Source organism: Periophthalmus magnuspinnatus, chromosome 13, assembly GCF_009829125.3.
Source record: "Periophthalmus magnuspinnatus isolate fPerMag1 chromosome 13, fPerMag1.2.pri, whole genome shotgun sequence".
NCBI lineage: Eukaryota > Metazoa > Chordata > Actinopteri > Gobiiformes > Gobiidae > Periophthalmus > Periophthalmus magnuspinnatus.
This window is the reverse complement of record NC_047138.1, coordinates 3,973,748-3,994,749: the sequence shown is the minus strand read 5'-3', so window position 1 is coordinate 3,994,749 and position 21,002 is coordinate 3,973,748. Positions and strand designations below refer to the sequence as shown.

Here is a 21,002-nt window from a genome sequence, read left to right as displayed (position 1 = left end):
GAGTTTGGACTTAAAGGCAACAAAAGACACAGACAGAAAGACTGAAAAAGAGAGAAAGAGACAGAGACAGAAAGAAAAGAAAGACAGAAAAGACAGGAAGAAAGAGAAAGAAGAGACAGAGAGAAAGAAAAGACAGGAAGAGAGAAAGAGAAAGAAGAGACAGAGAGAAAGAAAAGACAGGAAGAGAGAAAGAGAGACAGACAGAAAGATAGAAAGAAATAAAGACAGAAAGACAAAGACTGACAGACAGAAAGAAAGAAAGACAGAAAAGACAGGAAGAAAGAAAAGACAGGAAGAGAGAAAGAGAAAGAAGAGACAGAGAGAAAGAAAAGACAGGAAGAGAGAAAGAGATAAAAACAGAAAGACAAAGACTGACAGACAGAAAGAAAGAAAAGAAAGAAAGAAGGAAAGACAGAAAGAAAAGAAAGCAGGACAGAAAGACAAAGACTGACAGACAGAAAGAAAGAAAGACAGAAAGAAAGAAAAGAAAAGAAAGAAAGAAGGAAAGACAGAAAGAAAAGAAACCAGGACAGAAAGACAAACACTGACAGACAGAAAGACAAAGACTGACAGACAGAAAGAAAGAAAGAACGAAAGACAGAAAGAAAAGAAAGCAGGACAGAAAGACAAAACAATTGCATCAATAAATTCTCAAAATCAACGAGGTCCCAGAAGAAAATGAGACTCTGCTGCACAGAAATACATTTCATGAAACTCTGTGCAATACAAATCCTCATTTTTCCATCTTGGCAAAACTCTGAATCCTCATTTTGTCTGTGATTATTGATGATTAAAATCTTTTTTTATTTTTCACTTTACAAGCCTCTAAAAGTGATTGAAAATCTAGTTTAGCCGTTTAACTTTAAAACTAGATAATTGGAAACTAGCAACTGGCAAAAAAAAATCAATTATGTGGATAAAAAACATATTGTCAAAAATAATACAATGTTTTTTTTATGTTTTCTGTATTAAGGGTTTCAAAATAGTTCAGGAGATTTGCCTTTTGAACTGAAGCCATCCCATTTCTCGCCTGTGATCCGCTCACACCACAGCACAGGGCGACTGCACCGACTCTTTCATAATTAGCTCTGCCAATTATGTGGTGAGCCGGGTAAATAAATACATCATTAATGCCTAGGCTATTAAGTGGAAGGGCTTAGCAGTAAATTCACTTACCGTACACAATATGTTTTCTGTGATAATGAAAATTGCTCCAATATTTTGCTTATGGGTAAATACCAGCTGTGTTACAGTCGTTTCATTAATAGAGCCACTAAATTGCCCTTTACTCGTGTGACACCAACAATAAAGCACGAAATTAAGCAATTAGGGATAATGTAATGAGAATATGTTTTGTGCAGAGATTTTGTTGTGTAAGTGTAAAAGAAAGTTTGATCACCCTTTGGTTTATCCGTAGATTTCAGAGTCAGGAAAAAAGTTGCACAGTTGCCATGGTAATTAACAACTCCAAACAAAATATTAGATGTTACGAATGCTGAAAAGTCAAAATGAATAGTTTCCACAGTCACAGTGAAAGTCATGAGAGAAGCAGAGAGCGCAGGTGCATTATGTAACTTTTCCGATGGAGACGCTGCTCGTCTCCTTGAAGATGCTTTGCCTGATATGTTCCAGAGTACGTCACCAAGTTATCTATCTCCATGGAGACAGAAATAGACGACGGTATCAGGCCGAGTCGCAGGTACGCACAGTAAGATTTTTTATTTATTTTAATAATAAAACACACGTATTTGTAGAGTTTGAAGATAGATACGTTTAAGGACATACAGTACTTTTAGAAATCTCAAGCTGGAGGCAGATGCTCTACCAGAAAAGCTACATATAGTTCCTTTAAATCTTGTGCTGTTGTATCTCACACACAGATAAGTGCATGTAACTTGAGCTGAGGTGGTGCTTTCCTTACCCACACTTATAAAGGGATCATGGCACCAGCGCAGATGCACAGATGGGGGTCCTCACTGTAGCGGCGTGAGTGATTCTCCTGGACAGGTTTATCCAAACATCTCCTCTCCTTCTGCCCCGTCCACGGACACAGACACACACTCAAAACGCACACCTGCAAAACAACACAAGGCACGTCAGACCGGGGCAACCTAAGTCTAGTAACATGGTGAAAAAATCATTTTCTTTATAGTTATCCTCCGCATTTAACACGTCTGAGAAGTCACATGAGACGTCCAGTGACATTTATTATACATAACCTGCTTGTATCCCTGGAGATGTTATTGCTTTGCTTAGAATATTTTGCAGTACAGCATTAAACTTACTGTATCTATGGCCAAGAGGGAAAGCTAAAGGTCAGATTTGTGGAGAAACAATCTGACGCAAAGCAAGAATGTGTGTTTTTAGGGTATTTTTGAGCAATAATGGACTATTCCAAGCTATTTTTTTTATTTGTTTTTATCCAAGAAAGCCAGTTTAGATCCAAGTTTCATTTACGACCATGTTTCTAAGAAGAGAAGAGCGGAACTGTAGTGTGTTTTGCAGCAAAGGAAATATAACCTACTGACTTTATTTACTAAGAGTCTAAGGAATGCAAGAGTAAAATGACCTTCTATTTTATTCAAACACATCTGATAAACGCTGTGGTGTTCGCATGCCCCTTCGTCTTTCTACATTTTGGAGTTTTGCGGCTGAAATTCATATAAATGTTTGGAGGCTGCTGAATAAAATGGCCATGTCCGACGGGAGCGCTGCACCGCGAGCACAAAGTCTCAGCACAGACTTTGTCAGCGTGTCCTTAGCGACTGTCCAAACTCTGCGGGAACATAATACATCCCAAGCTGTTGTGCTGAAAAATAATAATGAACAAAGAAAGGATAGTGTGGGAGAAGTACAAACAGTGTGCAACTCTGAGGAGCACAAAAATAATATTGATACTACTACGAAGTATTTGTCTAATTAACTATTACTGGACAGCGATTAGGCTACACAATAACTGCTAAGACGACCAAGGGATAGTGGAATTGCGAAGACTAACGAGGCATTATGGTGCGGACAGGTCTCTGCAAACTAATTAAAAATGAATTAATGTTACGACTAAAAGTATCTGGAAAAAAAAAAAAAAGAAGAAAAGTATTGCCACATTTGCAGCTACAACTGTTACGACAATAAAAAAACACTATTTATGAGGTTCAGCTTTTTTGTTATTGGTGACATTTTGATGACTTTTGCCCAGTCAAAAGACAAACTTTAGTGTGGAAATGTCAACTCTTAAGGGAACGGTGCTAATTTGTCATTACGGTACTATGAAAGCCACGGATAACTGACTTTGACATTGCGTTCTCAACTGTACATACTGTTACTGTAAGATAATATCACTAAACACTGACATATTTAATAAAAGGATGTACATAAAGAGGAGTATTTGTGACAATGCAGTCAAATCAAGTCAAAAGTACTTAGAAAACAACCACAGCTGCTCAAAATTCTGCACAAAAGCAATATAAAGTGTAATCTTATAAAACTAAACATGCATAAACACAATAAAACAATACAATACCAAAGTCCCGCTCAGCTTGTGTGAAAAGCCAGAGCAAAAAAATGAGCTTTCAACAAAGAATATTTAAAGATTGAGCTGTACTAATACCCAGAGGAAGACTGTTGCAGAGTCTGGGGCCGGTCGCCTCGAGTTTTCAGCCGGGACCTTGGAACATCTCAAATCAACTGGTCTGCTAATCTCAAATTTATACTGGGAACGTGGACAGAAGCTCAGAGATAGGGAGGGGCCAACGTGTGGAGACATTCAAAAACAATGTAATAACAGGGAAATACAACTAAAAATAACAATACTCACACTGCTACTATACAGTACCGTACTCATTTAGGTACTATACAAGTTGTGGTATACTAAACTAAACATTTAAGAACTGAACTAAGTATGTACACAGTGAAGATTAATATTATTGTTATGTATGAGCTTCAGCCATGTTCAACTCATTTGTGTCTCTTATGCACAACGAAGCTCAAAAGCTCAGTACATTAGAACATTAGCCTTTCAAATTACTGGAGCACTGTTCAGTCACGGTGACCAAATCACATGCCAATTTGGTGAAATTAATTATGAAACTGATTATGACCGGTGAGGTCTTTGTCCCGAACGCGGTCCCACATGTAGAGTTTGTCTGTGGCACCTGAACTGTGTAATGTGGACAGACACACAGAGAGAGAAAGAGAGACAGAGAGAAATATGGAGAGAGATACAGAGAGAGGGAGGGAGAGGATGACAGGAGCAGACAGGAGCAGAGAGTGGATCGAGTTAACCAGCTGTGAAGACAACACCTGCCATTGATTAATAAAGAATAACACACAAAATGAAACGCTAGGAAAATGTAAAAAATCACATAATTTACCAAAAAGGTGGAGCTACAGCAGAAACAGACAGACTTTATAATAATGCATGCAATATTCTATAGTTTTACAATAGCTTATGTGATTAATTAAGAACTTGTAGGACTGGGGAGTAAATCAATGAACTGAGAGATGGTGAATCGTTCATGTCTAACCGTCAGCGATATGGTTGGGGATTTTGAATCAAAAGGTCTACAGCTAATCCTCTGTTTGGAGCAGAGTTCAAACTTTGGAAGAAGAAAACTGACACTGATTAAAAGTCTGTATTGTTTACTGTATGTGACCCAGTGTTAAAAACGCCATTTAAAACAAATACAGATTGATACACTTGGTTAAAATAACAATGGGAATGATTATTGATAAATAACATGTAAATATAAGTTAATAAATATGTTCATTTAAATATGATTTATATACATATATATATAATACATATATATACATATATATAATACATATATATATATAATACATATATACATATATAATACATATATACATATATATACATATATACATATATACATATATACATATATACATATATACATATATATACATATATATACATATACACATATATATACATATATATACATATATACATATATATACATATATACATATATATATACATATATATATATATATACATATATACATATATATACATATATACATATATATATACATATATACATATATACATATATACATATATACATATATATATATATATATATATATATATATATATATATATATGATAAAAAATAAATACAAATTTAAAAAAAGTTTTAAAGACGTAATAAATAAACACACTGAGCAACCAATAGCAGTTTAGTCTGACGTGGCATTATCCAATCAGGTCAAGGTTGAGCTCTAGAGGCGCGCGCCCCTTTGCAGCACAAATCAATATAAAAACTAACTAAAGTATCATCATCATTCATGTTGGTGACAAACGTTTGTTAAAATAAAGTTGCTGTGCTCTTATGCCAACCTCCGCTAGCCTTATGCTAACCTCCGATAGTCTTTTTACAATAAAATACCCATTTTAGAGATCAAAACGATTAGCTGTGGGGTGTTGAACTAAATCCTTCATGTAACCTAAAGGGGCTGTGCACAATACTTGTATTTGATTGTTAAAAAGTGTCATAATTGTGCTCGTTTTGGTTGTAGCACGTCTTCCCGTTAGCCTGTTGTGCTAACGTGGTTCAGAGCGCTGTACAAATGACCCCTGAAAGTCGAGTGCAATTTCTTGTCACTTTGTTATTATTTTGGTGCATATTATTAGACCTAAAAGCCATAGTGTATTTGTAATGCACTTTAAAACTATTTTGTGTTATTTTAAATACGTATTGACTATGCACTCTAAAAAAAAAAAAAAATCTAATAATTACCACATTTAAGCCATTTATTTTGGTTTATTCTTATGGTAATTTTATAAGAGTGAATATTTTGAAATTTGTTGTACATCATGTATATTATTTTGATGTAAACAATAGCAAAAGAGTCGTATAGCGATATACTGCATTATTTTAAGCGACTTCATTCTAGTCTTGTCTTTAGGTCAGATTTCTTTGTTGGATCAGAATTGAGGACTGCAGACAGAACTGCAACATGCAGAGGAGAAAGGATCATTTTCCAGGACTGGATGTCAAGCCCCAGCTCAAAGAGTCGAACAAACTGGTAGTTTGTAAATTGACTGGTTACAAACACAGTGAACACTGAAAGAACATTGAACAGAAAGTAACAGACATTGAAACAGACTTAAAGGACTATACCATACCTGGGTATATTTTATTTGTCCCAGGTGTATTTTATTTGTTTTGGTTATAAGCGTGCACTGTACTTTTATTCTTTGTAAAATAATATTTGAATCCACTCATTATTAATATTTAATAATATATTAATATTTAATTAATATTTAATTATGCCGTCAAGCTGAAGAAGGAGTCCTATCGAGCCTTGTTGGCTCGTGGGACTCCTGAGGCAGCTGATGAGTACCGGCGGGCCAAGCGTGCCGCGGCTCGGGCAGTCGCAGAGGCAAAAACTCGGGGTTGGGAGGAGTTCGGGGAGGCCATGGAGGAGGACTATCGGACGGCCTCAAAGAGATTCTGGCAAACCGTCCGACGCCTCAGGAGGGGAAAGCAGTGCTTCACCAACACTGTTTACAGTGCGGGTGGAGAGCTGCTGACCTCGACTGGGGATGTTGTCGGGCGGTGGAAGGAATACTTTGAGGATCTCCTCAATCCCACTGTCACGTCTTCCGAGGAGGAAGCAGAAACTGGGGACCCAGGGGCGGACTCGTCCATCACCCTGGCTGAAGTCACTGAGGTGGTTGGCAAGCTCCTCGGTGGCAAGGCTCCGGGGGTGGATGAGATCCGTCCTGAGTACCTCAAGTCTCTGGATGTTGTGGGACTGTCTTGGCTGACACGTCTCTGCAACATCGCGTGGCGGTCGGGGACAGTACCTGTGGAATGGCAGACCGGGGTGGTGGTCCCTCTGTATAAAAAGGGGGACCGGAGGGTGTGTTCCAATTACAGGGGAATCACACTCCTCAGCCTTCCCGGTAAGGTCTATTCCAGGGTGCTGGAGAGGAGAATCCGACCGATAGTCGAACCTCGGATTCAGGAGGAGCAGTGTGGTTTTCGTCCTGGTCGTGGAACACTGGACCAGCTCTATACTCTCCATCGGGTCCTCGAGGGCTCATGGGAGTATGCCCAACCAGTCCACATGTGTTTTGTGGATCTGGAGAAGGCATTCGACCGTGTCCCTCGTGGTGTCCTTTGGGGGGTGCTCTGGGAGTATGGGGTCCGGGGCTCTTTGCAAAGGGCTGTCCGGTCCCTGTATGACCGGAGCAGGAGCTGTGTTCGCATTGCTGGCAGTAAGTCAGACCTGTTCCCAGTGCATGTTGGACTCCGCCAGGGCTGCCCTTTGTCACCGGTTCTGTTCATTATATTTATGGACAGAATTTCTAGGCGCAGTCAGGGGCCGGAGGGGGCCTGGTTTGGGAACCACAGGATTTCATCTCTGCTGTTTGCAGATGATGTTGTCCTGATGGCTTCTTCGAGCCAGGACCTGCAGCAGGCACTGGGGCGGTTTGCAGCCGAGTGTGAAGCGGCTGGGATGAGAATCAGCTCCTCCAAATCCGAGGCCATGGTTCTCGACCGGAAAAAGGTGGTTTGCTCTCTCCGGGTGGGTGGTGAGTCTCTGCCCCAAGTGGAGGAGTTCAAGTATCTCGGGGTCTTGTTCACGAGTGAGGGAAGGATGGAGCGTGAGATTGACAGGCGGATCGGTGCAGCGTCTGCAGTGATGCGGTCGCTGTATCGGTCCGTTGTGGTAAAGAAGGAGCTGAGCCGGAAGGCGAAGCTCTCGATTTACCGGTCAATCTACGTTCCTACCCTCACCTATGGTCATGAGCTTTGGGTAATGACCGAAAGGACAAGATCGCGGATACAAGCGGCTGAAATGGGTTTCCTCCGCAGAGTGGCCGGGCGCACCCTTAGGGATAGGGTGAGGAGCTCGGTCACACGGGAGGAGCTCGGAGTAGAGCCGCTGCTCCTACACGTTGAGAGGAACCAGCTGAGGTGGCTCGGGCATCTGCTCAGGATGCCTCCTGGACGCCTCCCTAGGGAGGTGTTCTGGGCATGTCCCACCGGGAGGAGGCCCCGGGGAAGACCCAGGACACGCTGGAGGGACTATGTCTCTCGGCTGGCCTGGGAACGCCTTGGGGTCCCACCGGAGGAGCTGGAGGACGTGTCCGGGGTGAGGGAAGTCTGGGAGTCCCTGCTTAGACTGCTGCCCCCGCGACCCGGCCCCGGATAAGCGGAAGAAAATGGATGGATGGATGGATAATATTTAATTAATATATTAATTCTACTACTAATGAAAATGATTTTTCACTTTAACTCAAAGTGTTGTATGTGTCCTCTGTTATTCTTTTGGGCTCCTTCATATCTAGAGTCTGTCTGATCTGGTCTATCCTTCTTTTCACTCTGGTCTTAATGCCAGAGTGAAAGGAAGTTGCCATATCCAAATACTGTACTACAAAAAGGTACAGAAACACCTTAAGTGCTACAAGTACGTTCATGAAATTATTACCAAGAGCCATTTTAATTTGTTTTAAAAAGACAAAAAAAATTCATTTGAACATTGAGACTGATTTATGTGTGTGTGTGTGTGTGTGTGGGGGGGGGGGGGGTATGTATGTATGTATGTATGTATATATATACATACACATACATATATATACATACATATGTACATATATATGCATATATACATATACATATATACACATATACACATATACATATATATATACATACATACACACACACACACACACACACACATATATATATATATACATTGAATGTTTTTATATTAATAAAGATATCTATTTAATATGAAGGAAAAAAAAACTAATAATCGCTCAGCCCTCGCCATTAGGATTTGAATTGACTTAAAAATGTCTATTTAACCATAAAATATATCAGGGTAACTCTATATTAGATCTCTACTCTACACATATCAGCTGTTGAAAACATGTTATTGTTTAAATGTCCTATACATTTACATGGATCAGTACATCGTCATGGTGCTGTGATGCCACTGGCCGTCGCCGTGGCGTTTTGAGGGCCGTATTCTAGAATACTAGTTTGTTCCCGCGGTCAGTAGTAGGTAGTATGTGTCAGTGCACATGACTTATATGTCATTTGTACTGACGCCTTCAACGGAGACACACGTGTTTTGAGAGCTCAGAGCAATTTTTTGGTGAAAATCTGTTTTGACCCAGGTTTGATTGTAGTAGCAACTATGTCATCTTGGGACAACTATGAGACCTCTGGTGCAGCAGGTAAGTACATAAAAATCACACTGAGTTCACTGAAGAAAGATATAAAACACCAGTGTCTTGTCACGTCTACTCAACTTTTTGTGGAAATATGTAGGTTTTAATGTAAGAAACAACCACCCAGTTCCCTAAAAGTGCATTTAACACAATATGGAAGTAAATTTGATATGAAAATCGATGTTAACTGAGATCCAGAGTGGAAAGTAACTCTTACTTTCTTCTGTAGTAGTTGTAGCAATAGTAGTAGTAGTAGCTGTAGTAGCAGCAGTAGTAGTAATAGTAGTAGTAGTAGCGAGAGTACTAAATGTGATTTTAATAAGATAACAGTGGTAGATGTTCAGTGCATATGATTTAACCCTGATGAAGTCTTGTCTCATCCACAGCACCTAAGCCCAGTTTAGAGGTCACCATCGGTCAAACCTTGCTGGGACTGACCGACGCTTACGCCATCCAGGACTGGATCGGTGAGGGGTGCTTCGGCCGCATAGCCAAGTGCCGGGCCACGGACCTTAATCAGACTGTGGCTGTTAAGATCTTGAAAGATGAACAGCTTGGAAGCATGGAGGGCGAGGTATGTACTGGTCTCATTTTAAGATGGTCAAAAAGAGTCACACGTTTCTGTCCTGACTCACATTTTTTTGTAAAGATTTAATTTAGTATTGGCAGAAGTGGTAGAGGAGCCAAAAACTAATTGAATTAAAAGGACAAAACATGACTAATATTTTCAGAGTATCCCAAAAATGACAAATAGACAATTTTTCACACAATCCAGATGAAACATATTACTGTAGAACTAAACAATCAAAATAACTATTTGCTGAGTCTAATCCAGGCGGTGACTTTATGTATTTAATATTATGCTATTTGACTTCACAGTTTTAACTCAGAGTTGTGTCTCTTTAGATATCCATGATGGAGGAGCTCAGTGTCCTCGACCCCGTCCGCACTAACATCGTGCACTTTGTGGAGCAGTTCGACTTCATGGGTCTGCAATGTGTGGCCTTTGAAATGCTCGAAATAGACCTGTATTCTTTTATGATAAACAGGGACTGTGAACCGCTCGCACTCAACGAGATCCGGCCTATTGCCCACCAGGTACTGAAGGATTCATTACAAATTATAGTGATCTAGTTCATATTAAACTCACTTTTTATTCAATTTCTTGCATCCCAGTTATTTACAATTTTAAGTTCAACCACATTTTTTACTTTTTATCAATTCAAATGACACTAACTTTCTTCATCTTTTGTCTCTGCAGTTGTTGGTGGCTTTAGACGCACTTAAAGGCCTCGGTATCATGCATACTGACATTAAACCTGATAATGTCATGTTCACTAACCTGGAGGACGAGCCTTTAAGAGTCAAGTTAATTGACTTTGGAGAGGCCAGAAAAACCTCCCAAGCAGAACTGGGATCCCAACTCCAGCCGATTGGATACAGGTACGAGGATATCAGGAGGAATATAGTGGGCTAGGACGTGTAAAGGATCTTGTTTTTAGTAATATTATACAGATCATAAGTCATTGTGAACTGCAGTATTGATCTAAAACAACAGATAGTATAGATACAAGTCAACTTACTTCCAAAAAACACTCTTTTTATAATGACATCTCACCACAAGCAGCAGATTTTCATTTACGCAACATTTTTAACTCATCTTTTTCACACGTTTCCTTTAAATTGTGACCAGAGACCATGACTAACCAGGACTAAACCAGGACCAACTCGGACTAAACCAGGACTAGTTTGAACTTGGTCTAATTGTGTTGTTTTCCAGGGCTCCCGAGGTCACACTTGGTCTCCCGTTCACAGAGGCCATTGATGTGTGGGGACTTGGCTGCGTTCTGGCCTGCCTGTATCTGGGTGACAACTTGTTCCCTGTCACCTGCGACTACCAAGCTGTAAAACGCATGGTGGCTTTACTGGGACTACCCCCAGACCACCAGCTGCAGGCGGGACAGTACAGCACAAGCTTCTTTACTGAAGACCAGCACACATGGAGACTTCTGGTACTTGTTTGTTTGTAGTGAACATTGAACTATTGTATTTTGATTTGAGATTTCCAAAGCAATTTCACTCACACGCTTGTCATTTTATAGACTCCAGAAGAATATTGTGCCACAAATGACACCACCACTGAAGAGGAGGACACATTCTATGATGTCCCCAGCTGCTTGGATGGCCTCGTCAGTGTAAGTCTCCATGATCGATCAACCCTCACCTCATAAAGCAGATCTGTGTTTCACTGAGTCTAACCAGTGTTTGTTTTGTAATGTACAGAGTCATCCAGAAAACTCCTCCGCCAAAGTGGAGGACAGGAAGGCCTTTATTGACCTCCTGAAGGGGTTGCTGAGTGTGACTGGAGAGCAGAGACTCACTCCCAGTCAGGCGCTCCAGCACTCCTACATCACAATGTCTCATCTGAAAGACCCTCAGCTCCAGGGATAGTAAGTGTGCAAAGACCTCAGACATTTATGTTAAAACTCAAATAGTGTGTGGATACTGACTTGTGTGTGTGTGTTTTTCAGTTTGATGATCTCAGAGGAGTTGATGATGGTCTGTCCGGCGGCGAACTCATTGCCAAGTTCCCCGGAAGATCAAGAGTGTGTCTCCGACGCAACAGTTAACTTCCAAACGGATTTGATGAGCTCAGAGGAGTTGAAGTTGGTCTGTCCGGTGGCGAATCCATTGCCAAGTCCCCCGGAGGATCAAGAGTGTGTCTCCGACGCAACTTTTAACTTCCAAGCAAATGCTCCAGATCCATCTACTGACCAAGACTCTGGCGTCGGGTCCCTTTGTGGACAAACATCTCGTGCTCCCTCACTCACAGCACCTGGCAGCAGCGGGGATGAGCGTGAGCCGATTTATTATTCAGACATCTCTGAAGTCATCCATTGGTCTGAAAACACAAGTGTGAGTCCGGTGGCGAACTCATTGCCAAGTCCCCCGGAGGATCAAGAGTGTGTCTCCAACGCAACTTTTAACATCCAAACAGATGCTCCAGATCCATCTACTGACCAAGACTCTGGCGTCTGGTCCCTTCCTGGACAAATATCTCGTGCTCCCTCACTCACAGCACCTGGCAGCAGCGGGGATGAGCGTGAGCCGATTTATTATTCAGACATCTCTGAAGTCATTCATTGGTCTGAAAACACAGATCTGACCGTCCAAGTAGAGGACATGGACGACACTCCAGTGGCCAAACCCCCGAAGCGCTCTTTTTTCCGGAGGGTTCGTAGAGTCCTACGGAGAGTCGTGGACACATTGTTTTGTTGTGTGCATTTGCAAGAAGACTAAGTCTTCTTGCAATTTTTATTATTTTATTTTATTATTATTTCTTCTTGCAATTTTTATTATTTTATTTTATTATTATTTCTTCTTGCAATTTTTATTATTTTATTTTATTATTTATATTTTATTATTTCATTTTTATTATTAATAAATTTATTATTATTGCATCATTCACTTGTTCTGGTCTCATTTTGTCCTTGACAGATGTTACAGACAGATGTATAAATATTTTTGGTCTCCATTAAGTACAGCCACAAGTGGGAAGAAATATTAAACTACTCGAGTAAAGGGTGGAATGGTGAAAAGCGGGTTGTTACTAGTTGGTTGTATATTTACGGTGCAGTGCCTGTTCTTACGACTGTAGTCTAGTCTAGTGGACTATAAAAAGTAATCATAGTCATATTTTAAGAGTTATCTGAACCATAGAGACATTTTAGAGAGTAGCATTATTAAATCAAAACTTTATTTCCTTATTTCAACCTTTATGTTGTTAAAAGTATATTTTAAGTCTCAGTGTACAATAGACATAATAGTTTGAGTCAACTAATAATGTAATCGTTAGTTGCAGCTCTAGTCAACAAAATATTGAACTGGACAAGATGATATTGATGATACTTTCTAAGATTTGGACACAATATTGTGCTGAAAAGACAGTCAGTAGTTGCAAGAGGGACCAGTTTATCTCCCTAAAAACAATAATTGAAGACAGTTTTATCATAAGTATCTTTGTCCCAAAACTTTTTTATACACAGCAAATTATTGGGAGTTGGTTGGTTCACTAATAAGTATTAAATTTGTCAGATTTCAGAACAGGAAGTGAAATTTTTAGCGAAAATTCCAGTGTTCAATGCAGATTGTCTGTAATAGTGTGTTTGTGTAGATATAAAATCAGCCCTATCACTGTCATAATTGGTTCTACTAAAGTGATAATATTAAGTGTGCCAACATAGACCCTCTACTCTGTTGTGATGAGGTTTAAAAGGTTACTTCATTTTCAAAAGTACTTGAACAGCAATTAACAGTGAGCATTGGCCCTGGATGGATGGCCCTGGTCCAGTCCTGGTTGTGGCTGCCTCAGCAATGATAAAAGATTTAAGAGCTCCAACCTTCAGGCAGGTTCCTCTCTGCGGACAGCCCCGAGAGAGCCCGGCAAACAGAGACTTTATTCTGTTTAATTCATATCATTTCAAAGTATTGCTCAACTAGAAGTAAAAGTACTCAACAAAGGATGTGAATGAATGTAGATAAACAAGTATAAGTAGCAGGAAATGCCAAAAATACTGCAGTACTGATATAAATGAGTTACTATCGCAGCTTCCACTAATGCAACTATTACTCCTGCTCCAATACTACAACTATTACTACTACTACAACCACGACTATGGGACCGAAGCGCAGTGAAATAAATACATTAAAAAACAAAAATGTCTAGATACTTAAAACATTCTTTGAAGCCTCTCTTGTCGCTCATTGTGATGCAGTGAATCGTGTTATTATTATGCACACGGGGTTCTTTCAAGGATGTTAGCGTTAGCCTAGCCCTCGCTCTCTACACTGTGTTTAATTCATATTGCGGCTCACCCAGGGCACATTAGTGATGCTGCAGCAGTGGAACCTGACTCACAGCTGGGGCAGTTCTGTGGGGACCTGTGACTGTGGTTCAGCTCTGTTCAAATCAGATCACACAGTCGATGGAAATGTCATAGGCAGGTCCACGGGGAAATAATGATCTATGTATTAATGCCACCAAGACAACCCAGGTGAGAGAAGCACGGCGAATTTATAATAGGATTTCAAGTTTAAAAAAGATCTCAGTGAAGTCAGTGTTTGAGGTTAAAGAAAATGACTTAATTATGGGAAAAAAAAATCACTATTTAAATCATTATTTTATACACTCATTAGCTCATGTGTAGAGACAATGTTTTAACAGCTATACAGTAAACTCCATTATCATTTTTTAATTTATTTTTATTTTTTATGTATGTATTTATTTGTATTCATGTATTTATTTATTTTTGTATTTATTTACGTATTTATTTTAATTTTATTTTTTAATTTATGTATTTATTTATTTATTTTAATTTAATTTATGTATTTATTTATTTTTGTATTTATTTACGTATTTATTTTAATTTTATTTTTTAATTTATGTATTTATTTATTTATTTTAATTTTATTTATGTATTTATTTTATTTATTTATTTATTTATGTTTTTATTTAAATTTTGTGTTTTTTATTTATGTATTTATTTACGTATTTATTCATTTAAATTATATTATTGTATTTTTTAATTTATGTATTTATTTATTTACGTATTTATTTATTCATTAAATTATTCATTTATTTGTACAGGGACAGCACATACTAATGAACATAATAAAACTTTTTCAGTATGCAACTTTGATAAATGTATATCAGGACATTTTCTGCAACTGATAGAAGCAAAAGTTGTTAAACGTGATTAAAACATAACATAAGAAGTGGTAAAAACAAACGTGGCCTCCTGGTTTCTTTCTTGTACTATAATGGATTTTTATTCCATAGCTCTACTTTTCTACTCCAACTCAGTCTATTTTTAGTTTTAAAGTGTACATATACTTCACATATAAGTCACACCGCTTTAAACTGCGTCACGGCGTCAGTTTTAATACGTGGCACATACACGTCTTACGATTTGATCCGCAGTGTTTAATAATGTATCGACCCGGTTCGCTGCATCCATTAAATTTCCTTTACTACTTTTTATCTGGCTGTAAATGCGTTTATATTTCGCCACATTAATAAGTACAATAAAAACAACAGACATTTAATCAATCCATTTGGCTTTTATAGAGTCCCTGAGCAGATTTCAAATAGGACGGCAGCCCGGTCCGACAGGAGAGAGACGGGTGCTGCTTTTATCTCATTAAAATAGGTTTTGATGCTCGGACCATTGATTTAAACCACGAGTGACATGCCTCTCACTGTGAACTGGCTTATTACGGCTCAGCTTAAGGTCAGAGGTTGGCAGAGGGAGCGCACTGATTCATTAGCTAATTAAAGGCTACTTCCTGAGTGAACTTTATGTGTGGTTCTTGCATGAGTTGGGTGTACCTTCTCACTGTCAGACGGCACAGCGTTAACTTCTACTGATTTCCGTGTTCATTAAGGAGACCAACGATTCCTGGCATGGAGGATTCCCAAGTGTCAAAGCTGTCCAATTATATGCCTGTGCGGAGGGAAAATATATAATTATGAATGTGATCACGGCTAATTAAACCTGGGGGATTTAAGCCAATGTGGTGACAGTTGTTCGGATAATTTTATTTTGGGTAGTAAAAGAAGTCTTAATCGTGAAGACTGGGCCCTAAAACCTTATGAGACAAGACAAATGTCGTGTCTCAATTAATCATACTGTACCAGACCAGATGGGGCTTAAAGCACGGACGCAAAGTGTAGTGGTTTATGCACCTTTTTACCGGGAATTGCCATCGGTGCGTTGCCGATCTTGAGAACAAATCAGTTTGATACAGATTATAAAGTCGTTTAAAGACTCTCAGAGAATCGGTGCAGTGTTGGGAACATGAACACTGAACATTTTACACAAAAAAAACCTAATTTATCTCATATTTTTCTTGAATTCTTCTTTTAAATGAACAGGATTCCCACTTAACTGGACAAAAAAAAAGTGCAGTTTAGTCTCATTTACCGCAAAACTGGGAGGAGCGGAGTACGGTCAATAAAATATGGGAAAACCAGTACAGTTGTCCGTCTCTATATCGCGTTTTTTTAGTGCAATTTTGTATGTTTTTTCTCATGCATTGTGTTGTGCGTCCTGATTGGCTGTTGGACTGTAGACCATTGTCCATCAGTCTCCTCCGTGCCGTGTCTCCTGTCCAGTACGGAATGTGTTCAGACAAATTTACATAAATGTTGGATCGCAGTGTGACTCTGAAGTGCTGTACGTTTGCAAGTTTTCACAATATCGATGAAACGTTCTGCACTGACAAAGGCGCCTACGTAGGTTTGAACTTTGAGAGAGTTTAAACGAGATACAAATGTGAGAAAATGTTAACGCCTGTGTGAGAAAAGTGTATAAAGTGTGTGGTGAGGGGTTTTACAGCCAAAAACATATAGAATAATTGTACAAAATAAAGCTGATACGTCGCGGTTTCCGCCTATTGCGGGTTATTTTAAGAATTCAGCACATTCTCTGAAAATGATGAAGTAGACGGTTTAATTGACTTGGCCGAGGGAACAATATTTACTGTCCGAGAAGCAGAGATTTTAAACCGCAACGAGGACGAAGAGTTTATCTGTGTGGGACAAATACAAACAGATACAAACACAGTATCTATTTAGCGCAAGATGATATGACGTCATGTTTTCTACTCAGTGTGAGCTGTTCTTTTTAAGATTATGTTTATCATTAATATAAATATAATATGAAAACAAAGTCTGACACATGATGACGTCTGTGTAAAACGTCAGTCGTCCTGTTTGGATCCATAGAAAAAGGAGATTCAATTCTGTAAACAAGTTGAAAGAATATAATTTTATAATACTTTTGCTACATATGAAGTTTGCAGTTCATAGTCGTAGCTCTGATGTTGTATTAGTACAGAGTGACAGTTGTGGTAGTTGTAGTTGAAGTATTTGCAGCACTAGTTGTTGTACAGGTGGTAGTTGTGGTAATATAATACTCGTGTGTGATATTTGTGATACAAGTTGTGGAAAAATTATAGGATCGATATTAGGAGTAGTAACTGCAGAAGTAGTATGAGTGGTAGTATTTGTATTAGTAGTGATAATATTAGTAGATGCAGCAGTAGTAGTACTCGTAGTAGTCATGGTCGTAGTCGTAGTGGAAGTTTCTACAGCTGTTAGTACCAAAAGAAACGTTTAATTCTGCCAACTAGACAAAACCTGTTCACTCTAGAATGTTTACGCAGTTGACAGAAGTGGATTTTTCCTTTGCTTTGGATCATACCTGGACGACTGGCGGATTACTCAGATACTTTAGTAGTAGTAGCAGTAGTAGTAGTGGTAGGCTTAGTGCAAGTAGCAGTGGTAACAGTAGAGGCAGTAGTAGTCATAGTAGTAGCAGTATAGTAATGATTGTTGTAGTTGTAGATCTAGAGACGATAGTAGTGTTGGTGCTTACTATTCAGGAGTGCCATCTTTTTACAAATATTTATTTTAGGACAGCTCTAAAATCCGGTGACATTTGAAAAAGCTCTCTAAATGTCAGATGAGTGGTGATTCAGCCTTAATGAAAGAGCGAGTTCACAAGTATTTACCACCTCAGTGTACGAACATGAAGCCTTTAACATCTCCTCCGGTGCGGCCTGCCTCCTAAGCCGGCGCTTATCACCTGCTATTCTCTGCCTTGTCCTGTACTGTGCGTGCTGCGGTGATCCAGGAGTAAAGATGACACCGCCGAGTGTTGATACAGCGACAGAGTGTGCTGACGGGACAGTACAGAAGTGTCACCGGGCCACAAATGACTTTCAGAGATAAAGAGCACACACACAGACGGTCTGACTGACGGCATGTCCGCAACGCCGCCACACAATCCCAAGGCCATTTGCAGCTATGAGAAATCTGAGGACGAGTGCACAGGGACAGACAGGCGGAGGAGGAGGCAGTGGAGCAAAATGGGAACTGTGCTAGACGTAGTGAAATACTGGGGTAACACTTTGTAATAACTGCACTTTAATAATAAAACACGGACAAATAAATAAAATAAAATAAATAAATATACATAAATTAGAATAAATAAATAGGATAAATTATAGAAATAAGTAGAATACATTTAAATGAATAAATATAAATAAAAAATAAATAAAATAAAGAAATTAAATTAGATAAAAAAACAAAAAAATAAATGAATAAAAATAACTAAAAAAATATGAAAAATAAATTAATTAAATTTAAATATACATAAATATACATACATTAAAATACATATAAATACATTAAAATGAATAAATATAAATAAAAAATAAATACATTAAATTCGATACAAATAAATCAAAAATATTAATTAATTAATTAATTAATTAAATGAATAAATAAAAATGAAAACAAATAAATTTAATTAGATACAAATAAATACAATTAAATTAAATTAAACAATAAAAATAAATACTTAAAATTAAAAATAAATAAATAACAAATAATTTTTAATCATCAGTTATTATCAGCCAGAAGAATGGTGATTAACTAACATCTTAACCCTAACTTCCAATCAAGTCGTCACTAAGCCTGAAAAATTCTTTGAAAAAACAATTTGCTCATTATGATTTAAGTCTTTGTTCATGTTTTATTTAGGCTAATTTAGGTGTAGTTCTGATAAAGTGCACATAAAGTCCTCGAAAAGTCCTTCAAATCAGCGATGTTGTCACTGAAAACCATGAATACCAAGTGAAGATAAAAGTGATCTCATTTTACTGTTTAAATAAAAGTGTGTGTTTCGTTCCATCATTGCATTATATTACGCCAAAATACACATTAACACTATCCATTTTACCGGCTTCTCACTTCAATTAAACATTACTAGGCCTGCGTATGGGGACGTTATCTGAAATCCCTTGTGTATTTTAAAAACAGACACGTTATCAGTGCGAGTTCAAGTGTTTATTGGATGTATGAGATGAGTCATTCCTGCAGTGCTTTCCCCTCATCACGCACACATAATACAAGTGACACCTCCTTCACTAATGGAGATCACTGGTGTGTAGGCTAAAAGAGCACCACCACTGGACTGATCCATCACTGCCTTTGAAGGGGGGGTCAAACGGACGCGCTGTCACGTTGAAGAAGACCACACCATCTCCTCATAGGGGTGCAGAACGGCAGCAGGAGTGGGCTTGCCTAGTGTCCGTAATGAGCTCCTTTGGGCTGCCACATTATAAGTGGAAATGGGTCCAATTAGCCCATCCAGCTGTAAAGTCCAGAGGAAGTGGAGGCCCGGGTAGTAATATATTTAGAGCTGAGCTTATGGGAGCGAGTGGGGTACAATCAGGTGTTATCAGCAGCACATTCAATCACTGACTCGAGTCTCAGCGCAGCGTTTCTACCCTTCTAAAGTCTGCTGATTGCACAAATCAAAGGCTATTTTCCCACACGATGCTCACAGCCTAAATGCACTGTTCTCACTTTTAAGAACGCACAAAGACGCACGCTAATTAGGGTTTTCGACTCTCCCTCTCTGACCCTCACGCGGTGCAGTATACTTAGTTGTATTTTTACGTTGCAAAGACAGCGCCACGATCATTGCATTGTTCACTCGCATTTATCATTTCCACTTTTTAATAAATCAGGCTCAAACGGACAGAAACAAACCTGGTCACAGCGGCGCGTCACGAAAGGCTGATAAATGCCCTTCCCTGACCTTTGACCTTTAACGCAGCAGGAAGTACAGATGGATGGATGTATAGAAACAACAGGAAAGGTCATGTGGTCTATGTGCCATTCATCTTCCTGTAATAATCGTGTTATTATTCTGTCATCAGGTGTTTAATCATTCAAAGCACGACTCCATCCATTACTAATATTTCTGTTTGGGCTGTTTAGTTTGTGCTATGACAAATGTGCCCCGTAATAAGTTTGTAAAATATACAACAGATCAGATGTTTTGTTTTTCTTGTTTCTCTCTTAATTTGTTTTTCTGAGTAGGACCCATAAGCCCGAGACACTTTCATTAGTTGCGTCTTGTTTTTATGTGAAAATGACTGGAATTCAGACAGATCTCTTTTCAAACGCACAAAAAATTAAGTGCATCTCTTATAACTTGTTTCTTAATCAAAGGCCACCCCTGAAGAGATACTGTTTTACATGATTACGTGATCTAAGTCAACCTCAGCACAACATCAGCTGCAGGAAAAAGACACTGTTTTTCACTGAGGTAAACATTAAATTGATAACTTGATGGGTCCATAAAGTAATGTCTGCGGAATGATGCAAAGACCTTGACCTGGATATAACTGATATTACAGGAATTAAACGCGGTGCGAGGATTTAAAGGCAAAATAATATTATTTTCTTCTTTCTTTACGGATATTTTTAGTGCGATTTTTCATGCTTTTTTTTTCTTCTTCTTTTTTTTACAGCGTATGAGTGTGCATCGTGTTCTGTGTCCTGATTGGCTGTTGGACTGTAGACCATTGTGTTGTGCGTCCTGATTGGCTGTTGGACTGTAGACCATTGTCCATCAGTCTCCTCCGTGCCGTGTCTCCTGTCCAGTACAGAATGTGTTCAGACAAATTTACATAAACGTTGGATCGCAGTGTGACTCTGAAGTGCTGTACGTTTGCGATTTGTTTTCTCCCCGACAAAACCCACAATGTCGATGAAACGTTCTGCACCGACAAAGACGCCTACGAAGGTTTGAACTTTGAGAGAGTTTAAACAAGAGAGAAATGTGAGAAAATGTTAACGCCTGTGTGAGAAAAGTGTATAAAGTGTGTGGTGAGGGGTTTTACAGCCAAAAACATATAGAAT

General features: G+C 38.9%; 2 protein-coding genes across 4 annotated transcripts in view; both read right to left on the bottom strand.

Moving 5' to 3' along the window:
- fam118b (family with sequence similarity 118 member B) overlaps positions 1–21,002 on the bottom strand; it is a 144,399-nt gene that overhangs the window by 49,462 nt on the left and 73,935 nt on the right. The window lies entirely within an intron of this gene.
- b3gat1a (beta-1,3-glucuronyltransferase 1 (glucuronosyltransferase P) a) overlaps positions 1–21,002 on the bottom strand; it is a 92,740-nt gene that overhangs the window by 15,012 nt on the left and 56,726 nt on the right. For both annotated transcript variants that reach the window (XM_055226220.1, XM_055226221.1), the window contains exon 3: positions 1,922–2,074. The gene's annotated coding sequence lies outside the window, so the exon portion shown is untranslated. The remainder of the gene's footprint in view (positions 1–1,921; positions 2,075–21,002) is intronic.